Source organism: Hordeum vulgare, chromosome 3H (assembly GCF_904849725.1).
Source record: "Hordeum vulgare subsp. vulgare chromosome 3H, MorexV3_pseudomolecules_assembly, whole genome shotgun sequence".
Classification (NCBI taxonomy): Eukaryota; Viridiplantae; Streptophyta; class Magnoliopsida; order Poales; family Poaceae; genus Hordeum; species Hordeum vulgare.
The window spans coordinates 228,057,792-228,072,883 of NC_058520.1; positions in this window are offsets into that span (position 1 = coordinate 228,057,792).

Genomic DNA, 15,092 nt, shown 5'->3' on the forward strand with positions numbered 1-15,092 from the left:
TCCATACCTTGTTCAACCATTTTATGCCCAAGTTCTATGCCTTCATTCACCATAAAGTGGCAGTTATCTCAATTCAAGACATGATTCTTTTCATCGCATCTTGCTACCATTATATAGCTTTTCATTTAAATATTCACAAATATAAATACAAAAACACAAAATATCTTGCTACCATTATTAACTTTTAATTTATTTTATATCTTATATTTATCAAACTATCCAACTACACCACTTATTACTTGCAAGTAACGAGTTCAAGGGGATTGACAACCCTCTTGCCCGCGTTGGGTGCAAGTATGTGTTCTTTTGTGTGCAGGTGCTGAAGATGAGCAATTGCGTGGTTCTCCTATTGGATTGATAACCTTTGTTCTCACCGAGGGAAATATTTATCTATACGGCCTCGCATCATCCCTCCTATTCATGGAAAAACCCAATCACAAGTATCGGGAACGATTTCTTATGTTGTTGCCAGTGAGTATCATCAATTTCCAATCAAGTACCTTCTCACAAATTATCGTTCACTTGTTCTAATTTTTATTTGTTGTTATATTTCACTTGCTATAAAATCAGTAATACAAATATATTTATCTTTGCTAGTTTACTTATTTGCTCGCTTTACTTGCTTGTTTACTTGTTTGTCTTGTTACTTTGCTTGTTTAGTCACCGTGTCTCAATACAACACTAAGTTGTGTGACTTTTTGAATACTAATAATTAATATTTTATCCGTACTCCTATACAAACCTCCACTACTACGGAGTTTTATGATATAACTACTGCATTGCTGAATCTTGTGATGAAAGAACAATTTTTGGGGAGTCCTAATGAGGATCCCACTTCTCATGTCAACACTTTTGTTGAGTTATGTGATATACAAAATAAATAGGATATGGATAATGGTGTGGTAAAATTAAAATTATTTCCTTCTTCACTAGGAGATAAATCTAAATCTGGGTTTTCATCTTTACCACGTAATAGTATTGGAACATGGGATAAATGTAAAGATCCTTTTATTAACAAGTATTTTCCTCCTCCTAATATCATCTCCATTAGAAATCAAATTATGAATTGTAAGCAACATGACCAATAACATGTTGCACAAGCTTGGTAGAGGATGAAATTGATGATTAGAAATTTCCCAGCTCATCGTTTGAACTTATGGAAGATTATCCAAAATTTCTATGTTGGACAATACTTTGTATCCAGAAATCTTCTAGATTCTTCCGCATGTGGTACCTTCATGGAGGTGACATTTTGACAAGCCACCAAACTTCTGGACAATATCATCACAAATTATTCTCAATGGCATAATGAAAGATCTCCAACTGGTAAGAAGGTAAATTCTATTGAGGAAATCTCTACTTTGAGTTAGAAAGTGGATGCTCTTATGAATACGGTTGCTAGTAAAAATGCTCATGTTGATCCCAATGATATGTATTTATCTACTTTGTTGACCAAAATGATAATTCAATTGATGTGAACTTTATGTTAGGAAACAACTTCAACATCAATGCTTATAGAGGAAATTTTAACACTAGACCATACCTCGATAATTCCTCTAACAATTTTGGTAATTATTATTGAAATTCTTCTACAAATAATAATAGGTTATCCTCTAATATTTAGTACACCATTGAATAGTTAATTAATTCTCACAAGATTTTTAATACTATGGTAGAAGAAAAGTTGCATAAATTTGATGAGTTGCTAGGAACATGGATAGAATTGCTCTTCATGTGGAAACTCATAAGTATAAAAAAAATCCACCAAAGCATGATATAATTGAGTCCCTTAAATCCACCCAAATATCTATGAACGAAAGTTAGGAGAGGGCCGAGAGGTTGAGAGCCAAATAAGAATTCTTAGAAAAGGATCTTTCACCCGGTTTTTACCGTAATCATGATGAAGATCTTAAAATGATTGGTACTTATCCCATTGCATCTTTGTTTACTAATTTGAAAATATATGATAAAGTGACTTTATATGAGTCAATTTTAGCTACAAAGCATCCCGTTTGCTTGGAGGGTGATGATTCTAATGATAAAAATGAAAAAGTGGGTTTGGAGAGGTCAAACCTTTAAATAATGATGTGCCCACAATCTTGGATTACAAGAAATTTAGTTAAGAGTTTATCTTTAGTAAAATGTATTTACTTACTTAAATCCATTATAACCTCACCCAATTATTATGAAAAAAATAAATCTTTCACTAAACATATAGTAGAAGCAATGATAAAAGCCTATGATGAGAAACTTGATCTAGAAGTATTTATTCATGGAAAGTTGCATGATGAAAGGGAACATACTATTTAAATTAATCTCAGTGATTATGAATGGAGTGCTTTCATTGACCTTGGTTCTAGAATTTAGCTATACCTAAATCTCTATGTGATGTGCTTGGTCTCACTGATATACATGAGTGTTCCCTTGTACATCTTGTGTATTCTACTATTAAAAAACCTTTGGTAGAATAAATGATGTTCTTATAGTTGTTAATAGAAATTATGTGCATGTAGATTTCATAGTTCTAGATATTGAATGCAACCCATCTTGTCCAATAATACTTGGGACACCTTCCTTACAAACTATAGGTGCAATTATTGATATGGAAGAGGGAAACATAAGGTTCCAATTCCCATTAAAGAAATGGATGGAACACTTCCCTAAGAATATAAACAAACCACCTTATGAATTTATCATGAGAGCTACTTATGGGAGGAGTGTCAAAGATGACAACACTTGAAACTATGCATCATGCCTAGCTAGGGGCATAAACAAATAACGCTTGTTGGGAGGCAACCCAATAGTTATCTTATTGTTGTTGTTCTACTTTATGTTTGTGTGAGATAATATCATTACTTATAATGTAATTATTGTGTTGTTATGTTTAAATTAGTGCTTGTGCCAAGTAAATCCTTTGGGATGTTTGAATGATGAGTAGAATTGATACGATGGAGAAACAAATACTTTTGCATCTAGTGTGGAATTTCTGTGATTTTAGTGGAACATCTTTTTGATCTGGATTTTTTAAATAGTATTTCTATAAAAATACAAAGGCTTTCCTAAGTTTTCAATTTTTTTGGAGTTACATAAGTAGGGTTTCTTTATTGATCTCTAGAGACTTCTCTGTTTTAAACGGTTTCTGTTTTTGCTTGCACAGTTTGCTTGTTTTGATGATGCTATGGATTATATTGGGGTGTATAAGTCATGTAGAAGTTAGAATACAGTACCTTCTGCAATAATACGTGATGTATACTACACAACTTTATTCTTGTAGACTATGTTGGGCCTCCAAGAGCAGAGTTTTGCAGGAGAATAGCAATTTTCCCTAAAGTGGATGACCTAAGGTTTTAGAAATCCATGGGTGGTTTCGGCTGAACATAGTCTCTCTCAAAAAACACAGCAATCAAATACAAAAGAACTCTTGTGTCCCCAACACACCCAATACAATGGCAAATTGTATAGGTGCACTAGTTCCCAAGAGATGGTGATACAAGTGTCGTATGGATAGTAGATATTGGTTTTCATAATATGAAAATATAAAAACAGCCATGTAGCAAGTGTAAAAGAGCGAGAAAAATGTTTATTAAGTGCTTCCTAATAAGGCCTAGGGTTCATACTGTCACTAGTGCAATCTGTCATCAATTCTAACATAGTAGAATCATATGATCACCCCTCAACGTGCAACAAAGAATCACTCCAAAGTTCCCATGTAGCGGAGAACAATAAGATGAAATTGGTGTAGGTAGTAGAACCACCTCAAAGTTATTCTTTCTTGTCAATCTTTTGAGTTGTTCCTATAAGTGTCACATACAGCCCTAGAGTTCATACTAAAATAACACACATGATACATATCAATCAACCCTAATGTCACCTACATACTCCAATGTCACCTAAAGTATCCATGGGTAAATTATGCGACATGTATCAAACAATTTTAGATTCTTCATATTCAATCCAACATAGAGACCTTCAAGGAGCACCCCAAGATTTATATCGGAGAAACTAGTATGAAAACATGCAATCAATCCCCATAGATCCCCAAGGTCATCGGAATCCGCAAGTTGATGCGAGAACATATATCAAGTGAATCACCTGAATACCACAACGTCACTATGGGTATCCACATGCAAGACATACATCAAGTGTTTCCAAACCTGAATATTCAATCCAACATAATGAGATCTCAAAGAGAAAGATTCAATTCATCATAACAATAGCAAGGGACAAACACCACATGATCCAACTATATTAACAAAGCCCGTGATACATCAAGATAAAAACATCTCATGAACATGAGACATAGAGAGACTGAACACATAGCTACTCGTACAAAAACTCAGCCCCGAGGGTGAACTACTCCCTCCTCATCATGGCCTCCGCCGGGATGATGAAGATGGCCACCGGAGATGATTTCCCCTCCCCGGTAGGGTACTAGAACGTATCCAGATTGCTTTTTCATCGATACATAGAGTTGAGGCAGCGAAGCGGAAGTTCTCTTTTTTACTTCTAGGGTTTCTGGTATATATGGGGTTTTTCAGCGTCAGAATCACGCCAAACGAAGCCACGTGGGCCCAACAAGGTCTAGCGCCACAGCATAGGGAGCCCCGCCATGTTGTCTTGTGGCCCACAGGTGGCTCAAAGTGGATTTGGAGCATGTAGCTCAGTCGATCTCCCTGGGGAGACGAGGACCACTCCAGCCGCCGAGCCATAGAGTATTTTGGATCCATCTAAGAATGTTGTCCAATGCTCGAGGACGAGTGTAGCCGGCTGTTCTTGCTCTACCCACTCGGCAAGAAAATCTGCCAGGGCCTTGATTGCTTTCTTGGCTTCAAACTTGATCTCCACTGGTAGGAGCTCAATCACCAATTTGGCCACTCAGCCGGTTGCATCCTGATTGTGCTGAATTTCCGCCAGGGGATCGTCACCGATGACAGTGACCGAGTGATCTTGAAAATAGTAGAACACCTTCTTCACAGTCAGGTAGATCCCATAGTCCATCTTCTCGTAGTGTGGATACCTTTGTTTTGAAGGGGTCAGCACTTCAGAAATGTAGTAGATGGGCCTTTGTGCCTTGTACACTTTGCCCGCTTCTACATGCTCCATGGTGAGTATGGTGCTAACTACTTGGCTAGTGGTAGCGATGTACAGAAGCAAGGGCTCCCGGCTGCTCATAGGAGCCAACACCGCCTGGTTGGAAAACAGAGCTTTGAGTTTGTCGAATGTGACCTGCGCTTCATCTGTCCACTCGAATCTATTGGATCTGTTCATCAATCTGTAAAGAGGCAGGGCATTCTCATCGAGTCTCGAGATGAAGCGACTTAGGGCCGCAAGGCAGCCCGTAAGCCTCGGCACATCGTGGATGCATTTCGGCCTTCTCATCTGGATGATGGCTCCGATCTTGTCGGGATAGGCATCGATACCTCGTCCGAAAACAAGGAAACCAAGTTGCTTACGAGCCGATACACCGAAGGTGCATTTGGCCAGACTGAGCTTAATCCCGAAGCGTCAAAGGTTTCCGAAGGTTTCGGCGAGGTCGGCCAGGAGGTCGGAACCTTTCCTGGAATTGACCACCATGTCGTCCATGTACGCTTCGACATTCCAACTGATGTGTTCTTGCAGACATTTTTGAACCATACGTTAGAAGGTAGCTGATGACCCACAAGTGTAGGGGATATATCGTAGTCCTTTCGATAAGTAAGAGTGTCCAACCCAACGAGGAGCCAAGGAACTGACACGTGGTTTTCTGCAAGGTATTCTTTGCAAGCACTGAAATTATCGGTAACAAATAGTAGTGTGATAAGATGATTCGTAGCAAGTAGCAAGTAACAATAGTAACGAAGGTGCAGCAGGATGGCCCAATCCCTTTTGTAGCAAGGGACAAGCTTGGACAAACTCTTATATGAGGTAAAGCGCTCCCGATGACACATGGGAATTTCTGTCAAGCTAGTTTTCATCATGCTCATATGATTTGCGTTCACTACTTTTATAATTTGATATGTGGGTGGACCGGTGCTTGGGTGCTGCCCTTACTTGGACAACCATCCCACTTATGATTAACCCCTCTCGCAAGCATCCGCAACTACGAAAGAAGAATTAAGACAAAGTCTAACCATAGCATTAAACTAGTGGATCCAAATCAACCCCTTACGAAGCAACTCATAAACTAGGGTTTAAGCTTCTGTCACTCTAGTAACCCATTATCTACTTATTACTTCCCGATTCCTTCCTCTAGGCCCTAATAATGGTGAAGTGTTATGTAGTCAACGTTCACATAACACCACTAGAGGAAAAACAACATACAACACATCAAAATATCGATCGAATACCAAATTCACATGACTAATTATAGCAGGACTTATCCCATGTCCTCAGGAACAAAAGTGACTACTCACAAAGCATAATTATGTTCATGACCAGAGAGGTATTGAATAGCATCAAAGATCTGAACATATAATCTTCCATCGAGTAATCCACTAGCATCAACTACAAAGAGTAATTAACACTACTAGCAACCTTACAAGTACCAATCGGAGTAGCGAGACGGAGATTGGTTACAAGAGATGAACTAGGGTTTGGAGATGAGATGGTGCTGATGAATATGTTGATGGATATGAGTCCCCTCCGATTAGAGGAGTGTTGGTGATGACGATGGCGATGATTTCCCCCTCCGGGAGGGAAATTTCCCCGGCAGGACGGCCCTGCCGGAGCTCCAGATTGGTTGTGCTCAAGTTCCGCCTTGTGGCGGCGACGACTCCTCCCAAAAGCCTCCTCTTGATTTTTCTGGAACGAAAACCTCCATATAGCAAAAGATGAGCACCGGAGGGGCAACAGGGGGCCTACAAGCCACCAAGGCCCGGCCAGGGGGTAGGCCGGGCCTGGCAGTCTTGTGGCCTCCTGGTGGCTCCCCTCTGGTACTTCTTCCTCGCAGTATTTTTTATAAAATCCAAAATAATTCCTTGTTGATTTTCACGGCTTTTGGAGTTGCACAGAATAGGTGTCTCAAACTTGCTCCTTTTTCAGACCACAATTCCAGTTGTCGGCATTCTCCCTCTTCATGTAAACCTTATAAAATAAGAGAGAAAAGGCATAAGTATTGTACCGTGAAGGGTAATAACAGCCCATAAAGCGATAAATATCAACATAAAAGCATGATGCAAAATGGACGTATCAGTAGCTCCAGCGTTTTGAGACCGAATGGCATCGTGATCTAACAAAAACACCCGAATGGGGTGATGAAGGCTGTCTTTATTTTGTCAGGTCCATACATTAAAATCTGGTGGTACCCGGAGTACGCATCCAGGAACGACATGCGTTCACATCAGGCAGTGGAATCTACGATTTGATCTATGCGGGGCAGAGGGAAGTGGTCCTTCGGGTAGGTCCGATTGAGGTGCTTGAAGTGAATAGACAATCGGAAGGAATATTCTTCTTTGGAACGAGGACCATGTTCGCCAACAACTCGGAGTGGTAGACCTCGCGGATGAACTCGACAAATAGTAGCCTAGAGATATCCTCGCCGATTGCCCTACGCTTCTCCATGGAGGAGCGGTGTAGGTGTTCCTTGATGGGCTTGACCTTCGGGTCCACTCGGAGGCGATGCTCACCCAGCTCCTTCGGAACCCCCGGCATGTCAGACGGCTTCCATGCAAAGATATCCCAGTTCTCACGGAGGAACTAGATGGCTCGACTTCCTATTTTTCTCCAGGTGAAGTGGAGATGTTGGTCGCAGAAGCACTCAGATCGGTGGGGTGGATGTGGACCTGCTTAGTCACACTAGCGGACTGAAAGGCAGGTTTAGTAGCTTGCCGCTTCGACTTGAGCAGATCTACAGTATCCACCACCTTTTTGCACCGATCAAGCTCGGCTGCGAGGACCTGCTCGTTGGTGATCCTAGAGCCTTGCTGGAGGCACTCCTCGGCAACAATCCAATTTCCAGAAACCGTGATCACGCCTTTCGGCCCTGGCATCGTAAGCTTAAGATACACGTAACATGGGCGGGCCATGAAACGTGCGTAGGCGGTCCTACCCTCGATGGCGTGATAGGCGTCGCGAAAGTCAAGCACTTCGAAGGTTAACCTATCCTTGCGAAAAATTTCTCGCTGCCGAATACGACACTCAAAGTGATCTCGCCGAGTGATTCAGCCTTCTTCCTGGGGATGACCCCATGAAACTGCATGTTACTCTTGCTTAGCCGGGAAAACGCAATGTCCATGTCTTTGAGAGTGTCCACGTAGATGATGTTGAGGCTGGTGCCTCTGTCCATGAGGACTTTCCACAGTCAAAACCCATTTACCGCGGGATCGACCACCAACTCGTGCCTCCAGGGGGTGGCTATGTTGGTGGGGTGGTCCGACTGGTCGAAAGTGATGGGCGTCTTTGCCTAGTCGAGGTACTTTGTGATAGCCGGGGCTGCCATGTTCACCTCCCGATTGATAACCTTCAATCAACTCTTTCTCTCGACGTCAGCGAAGATCATGAGGGTCGCTTGAATGTTCGGATACCCGAAGGCGTCCACTGGTTGTTCCTCATATTCCTTGTCCCCGGAGGGCTCTCCGCCCATCTCCTTCTGGAGCAGATGGTAGTCGCGAGTTGTGTGCTTGACGGGGATGGTCTATCCCTCCTCGTTGTTGCGAGAATAAATCAGACACGGCTGGTCCAATAGGCTGCTCTTTGACTCGGCCTTTTTTTTCCAGCCCATTCCTTCTTATTCTTCTTGGATTTATTCTGGCTCTGTCCTGGGATAGCAGCTACTTCGGCTTTGCCCGATTGGTCGCCTTTTCGCTTCTGCTTTGAAAGTGCGTTATATCGACTAGAGGGGGGTGAATAGGAGATTGTTAGAATTTCATCACTGAGGAAATTCCTTTTGAGGAAATTCCTCACTGATGACTAACTTGCAGCGGAAACAACAAAGGATCAGGAGTGCAAAGTATCACTACAGCAGTTTTCAAGATGAAGAATATGAAAAGCAGTTTGCACAGTATGCAAACACACAGAAAACAGGTGAGGATTAACTTGCGTGAAGAATTTGGGGTTGAGGAATTTCAGAGAAAGTCGTCAGCAAATTCTTCAAACAGTGACAATGAAAATCTTCAACATGCAATATGAGGAATTGAAAGAGTTGAAGAATTAGAAGCCGTTTAACAGTGAAGACAGTGGTTGATGACCCAGTTCCAACTGTTGTGACAATTGTACATCTGGTTTGGAGCGGCTTGGTATTGAAACCAAAAAACACACATTCCCGGGACACACAGTCCCTACCATATTCTCCTTGATCTAAGAATACACAGTCCTCGCCCAACACTCGTGGTAAGTCTTCACGACACACTTCCAAACCCTCACAAACTTGGTCACCCGGCGATCCACTATTTATTGCTGGATTGCTCTAGACCATGCCGCCTAACCGTCTGGAGGATGCACAGTCCTCAAATGTAAAAGGCTTTAGTCCCACACATGAAAAACTTCTTCAGTGATGCTCAATCACTTGGTTTTGGTTTGTGGTTTGGTGTTTTGGGGGTATTTCCTCACTGATAATTTACTCTCGAAGACTATGAGGAATTTGGGTTGCTCTTATGACAAGTGTCAGTTTCTAACTGAGTAGCTAACTAGCTAATGGTTGTGGGGGCGGCTATTTATAGCCTGGGAGCATCCCGACGTGATTTGACATTAATGCCTGTCGTGGGTATAAGCCAGACAGTAGATGTGTAGGGTACGAATGAGATGGGCAGAGTCCTAGCTACGGCGAGGTTGTATGAGTTCAGGCCCCTCTGCGGTGGAGGTAACAGCCCTACGTCTCAGTGCTCTCGGAGCTTGTTACCGAGTGTGATATGGAGTACAAAGATTTGCTAACCCCTTTACCAGTGGGGGAGGGCGGCTTATATAGAGTGCGCTGCCCTCCACAAAGGTTCTGATTCAAGGGTGGAGTAGTGGCGATTGAATGCATACGTTACAGGTAACGTATGATCTAAATGCTAGTAAATGCACCCGGAAACGTACAGCAGTTTCCCTCCAGAGAAGTTACGACGTACCGAGTGTATCTAGTCGGTAATCACGGTGCTCTCCGAGTGTTAGTCTCCGACTGGATGATTCTGGGCCTTTTACCGACTGGAGGATGGGGGCACCTTAATTCAGTCGGGGCATACTTAAGGTCCTGTCCCTTGTGTGGGGCAGTCCTTGGGTAGAACATGTAGGGCAGGCCTATGACCCTACCCTAGGACTATGACCCCATCATTAGTCCCCGAATGGATTGAGGTTGAAACGTCGAAGCAGTGCTCGAGGTTCAGATCCGACTGGACTAGGTTCGGCTTGGGCGTTGCTTGCCTCTATCCATTTTATCTCTCCTGACCAATGATCCGAGTGGAGGTGTTTTGCGAAACAGACTGTCGGGAACCTAGTGCTTTCGCGGCATCTTTTGATGCGACCGGTCAACTGACAGCGGCGGATTTTTCGGGATCTCAAATTTCGGGTTCCACGCGTTTAGCGGGGACGATGTCAGCGCGCTCGAGTAGTGCCTGACTCCTCGATCCTCGCGCCTTCAACTCCTCCACTGATATCGCTGCGGCTGGTTGGGCAGATAAGATTTCGGGCCCGCTCGCCAGCGACCCAGTCGGTGCTCTATTTAACTCTGGGTGACGAGACCCTTCGGTTATGCTCGCCGAATCCTTTGCTCTTGCTTGCTCCGTCTTCCTCGCCACCTCCTGTGCTCATACACCCTTCTCTTCCTCTCCTTCTCGAGAGCTCGCCGTCGCCGCCATGACCAAAGGTCAGACCAGCAAGATGGAGGCGAGGAAGAAGAAGAACAAGGCGGCAGCTGCTCAGCGGCGGCAGCGGCCGTTGCCGGCGGGGTGGATCCAGGGAGACTTTCTCCCCTCCACGGTGACGGAGGGGGACCTGCTGGAGCTGGTAGAGCACGGCCTGCTCGTGCATAAGTCCTGGAGGCTGCCGGCGGACGACGAGGTCGAGCCGGCGCCACGGGAGGGGGAGCGCGTCTTGCTCCTCAGCCATGTTCACAGAGGTTTTTCTCTGCCCCCGCATCCCTTCTTCAAAGGCATCATGAATCATTTTGGTGCTCAACTCCATCACTTCCCTCCGAATGCCATCGCCCACTTTTCTGCCTTCATTGTTTTGTGCGAGTGCTTTATCGGTTGCCCCCCCATTGGGGTTTATTAAAACACATCTTCTCCGCCCGCTCTCAAACCATCAAATGTCTTAGTCAGTCGGATGACAAGATGCATCTCCTCCAGCTCTGCGGGGGTTTAGGGTTTCAGAAGAAGAGTCGGAGCAGCTACCCTGCTCTCCAGTTGAGCGAGTCGGTTAGGAACTGGCAGTCGACGTGGTTCTACTGCCAGGACATAGCCTGTCCGAATGCGTCGACTGGGCTGCCTCCATTTAGTCTAGACCGTCCTGCTCCACCCAAGCAACTCGCCCTCTCGAAAGCCGAGAAGAACGACATCCAGCCTTTGGTCGAGGCGCTCGTGGATGTTGTCAGGAGGGGGGTCACCGGTATTGACCTGCTGGAAGTCTTCATCGGTCGACGAATCCAGCCTCTGCAGGCCCGCCACCATGCTATGTGGCACTATGCAGGGCCCGAGGATTCCACTCGGACCAACGTGGAGGGCATACTCGAGGAGAAGGTGACCTCGTGGGTGCTCCAAATCATGGGTCCCTGTGAGAACCCCAAAGGAGCCCGCCGAGTGACGCCTTACAGCGCGGACAACCCTCCACCGAATCAGGTGAGTAGCATTAGCCGAGTGCATTGAACTGTCTTGATTCCAGTCGTTTATTTATATCTCCGAGTGATGCTTAACGTTTCCGACTGAACCTCATGCAGGAGTGGACGAACTGGTCCTCCCCCGTCTCGAACGAGAATCCGGAGGAGGAGGAGGAAGACGGCAGCCAGGAGGGGAGCATGGAGAGCGCCGAATATGTCTCCGACAGCGGGGAGTCAGAGGAGGAAAACAACGAGGAAGAAGAAGAGGACGAAGAGCCAGACTCGCCACCTCCGCGGCCAGAGCATCGGAGCAAGCGCCGGCATGAGCCTGCCGTCCCTTCAGCTCCTCCTGCATCGTTGATTGCTCCGCCTGCTGCCCCGACGGTACCGAGTGTTCGAGGCCCCAAGAGGGCCAGGGACGCAGCCGCTGAACTTGCAGGCCAGTCCTCCAGGGCGCCCAAGTCGAGTGGGCCCAAACCTCGGAAGGCTCTGCCGCGGATGAGGATGGCCATCCCCGTCACCTCCACATAAGTGAATCTAACTCTCGGCTCTTTCTGTTGACCGAGTGAACTCCCGCTTTACAAGTCGAATGGACTTCACTCGACAAGGTTGCCACTTCTGCGACTTCGCCAGCCCGCCAAGGGGACGACCCCATGGACACGGACAACGTCGTTTCGTCCCAGCCAGGTATGTTGTGGGAGAGTCGGGTATTTTGTTCCTGTAGACTGTGTCATCCTTTTCTTTTTCTAAGGCACCGTGTTATTCGGCTTGTCAGGGGCGACTTGTCTGGACGGGGACGACCAGGGGAGAGCCAACCCGGCCATGGAGCCTGTCGTGGAGCCTGTCTCTGAGGCTGCTCCTCCTGCTGCTGCCCCTGCCGCTGACGCTCCACCGACCGAAGTGCCTCCACCGACTGAACCGGTGCCGGTGGGTGAGGAACCTACTGGGGCAAACCTTGGGATGCCTCAGGAACTTCCCACGATTCCCGGTTCATCGAATGCTGAATTCAGCATTCGATGTGTCCCAGAGGAGCAGGTGGGAGCGGCCAAGGGGGCCATGATCCAGGCCGAGCTGATGGCCGGAGAGGCCAAGAGGGCTTATGACTCTGTTGTGGCTTTGTACCAGCGGAGCTTGGAGCTGCGCGATGACATCCGAGTAAGTAGTCTAGTAAGTACTTACTTTTCTTCTGTAACCCACTGGGTGTTGTCTGCTGTTTGCAATGGGTTCACTCCGAGTGAACCCAGTGGGTGTAGTCCCCGAGACTTCTGTCGAGTGCTTGCACCGACAGTTGTCTTTATACATTTGGTCTTTAGTTTGGTTGTGTCCGTAGACAAGATTTCCGAGTGCGAGTGCTTATTGCAGTCGGAGCACTCTTGCGGTAAGAGTCTCCGAGAGTAAGTTGCACGCATGTGGAGTAGTATTAGCCCCTGAGGCGTAGGTGAGAACATGCATCTCAATAGGGCGGGCCTGCTTGAGGTGCATGCCAGTGGGGTCACTCTTAGTGAACCCACTAGGTGTAGTCCCCGAGACCGCTGTCGACTGCTTGCGTCGGTAGGGGTCTGAAGAACTTAGCCTGTGAACTGATAAACTTGCTGATTACCCTTTGTTTCTTGGTGCAGAAAACTTGTGAAATGGGAAGTGCTTATGAAGCCGTGAGAGCTGAGAGGAACCAGTATGCTGGTGAACTAGAAGCTGCAATGCTCGCCATGGCCGGCATGAAGGACGCGCTGGAAGTTTGAGAGAAGTCCTTGGAGGAGGCGCTGGAGGCAAACAGGGTGTTGGTGGCGGAGGTGGAGAGACTGAAGAAACAGAGGACTGAACTGCACAATCAAATGGCTGTTCGGAACAAACGATGGACAGCTCAGGAAAAGTATGTCAACGACTGGGCTGTCCAGATGATGACTCGTCTGGCTGGTAGGTCTTATGCTTTGTCGAGTGGTTGTACCGTGTGACGAACACTCAGTTTTTACTGTCTGTTTGCTCGTTTGGTTCAGACTTTTGCGGTGACGCCGAAGCTGAAGCGGCGGCTGTGGAGCGGTCCATGAAGGACAATGTGCCACTCGGCGAGGACGCCAACCGGGATCTGCTCTGGGCGCATATCCGCGTAGGCAAAGTGGGTCCTTTCATCAGCCGACTGAAAGAGGTCATCGGCCGCATTGACAAGGAGCTTTGGCCGGAAGATGAGTCGCGGCAGGAGATGGAGACTCTGTTGGGGCGACTGGAGGAGATTCCGAACCGAGTGCAATCCTGGAAGAAGTCGGCAGCGCGTTGCGGTGCTGATGTTGCGCTGTCCTTGGTCCGAGTCCATTGCAAGGAGGTGCGGGAAGATAAGCTAAAAGCATTGAAGGTCGCCAACACGAAGAAGCTTCGATTCGAAGACTTCATGGAGACGTTCCTTGAGACTGCTACCTGCATCGCTGATGGAATCGACTTGGACACTTTTGTGGAGCCCTCCAGTCCGGAGGCCGGCCCAGCTGACGCGTGATCAAACTTTATCCTCGGTATGCCGAGTGTTTACCTGTAAGATACTCTGGCCACTTGTGTTGGCCGTCATACTTTTAAATCGGTGCGGGTAATCTTGACCCGCACTGAGTCAGCTGTCGTTTATAAACTTATGTTGTCGGAATGAAAACATTTAGTCTTCTGTTGAAATGCTGTTCCGAGTGCAACACTTAGTGCGTACTCGGAGAAGATTAAGACTTAGGTGATTCTTGGTCACGTCTAAGTCTCCGAGTGCGACTTGTAGTGCACACTCGGAGGAGATTAAGAGTTAGGCGATTCAGGATCGCAGCTAAGTCCCCGAGGGTGACGTATAGTTCACACTCGGAGGAAGTTATTACTTAGGTGATTCTTGATCACACCTAAGTCTTCGAGTGCAACGTATAGTGCACACTCGGAGGAGGTGAATACTTAGGCGATTCGGGATCGCAGCTAAGTCCCCGAGTGCGACGTATGGTGCACACTCGGAGGAAGTTAGTACTTAGGAGATTCAGGATCGCGGCTAAGTCCCCGAGGGTGACATATAGTTCACACTCGGAGGAAGTTATTACTTAGGTGATTCTTGATCACAACTAAGTCCTCGAGTGCGACGTATAGTGCACACTCGGAGGAGGTTAGTACTTAGGCGATTCAGGATCGCAGCTAAGTCCTCGAGTGTGACGTATAGTGCACACTCGGAGGAAGTTATTACTTAGGTGATTCTTGATCACAGCTAAGTCCCCGAGTGTGACGTATAGTGCACACTCGGAGGAAGTTAGTACTTAGGTGATTCTTGATCACAACTAAGTCCCCGAGTGCGACGTATAGTTCACACTCGGAGGAAGTTATTACTTCGGTGATTCTTGATCACAACTAAGTCCCCGAGTGCGACGTATAGTGCACACTC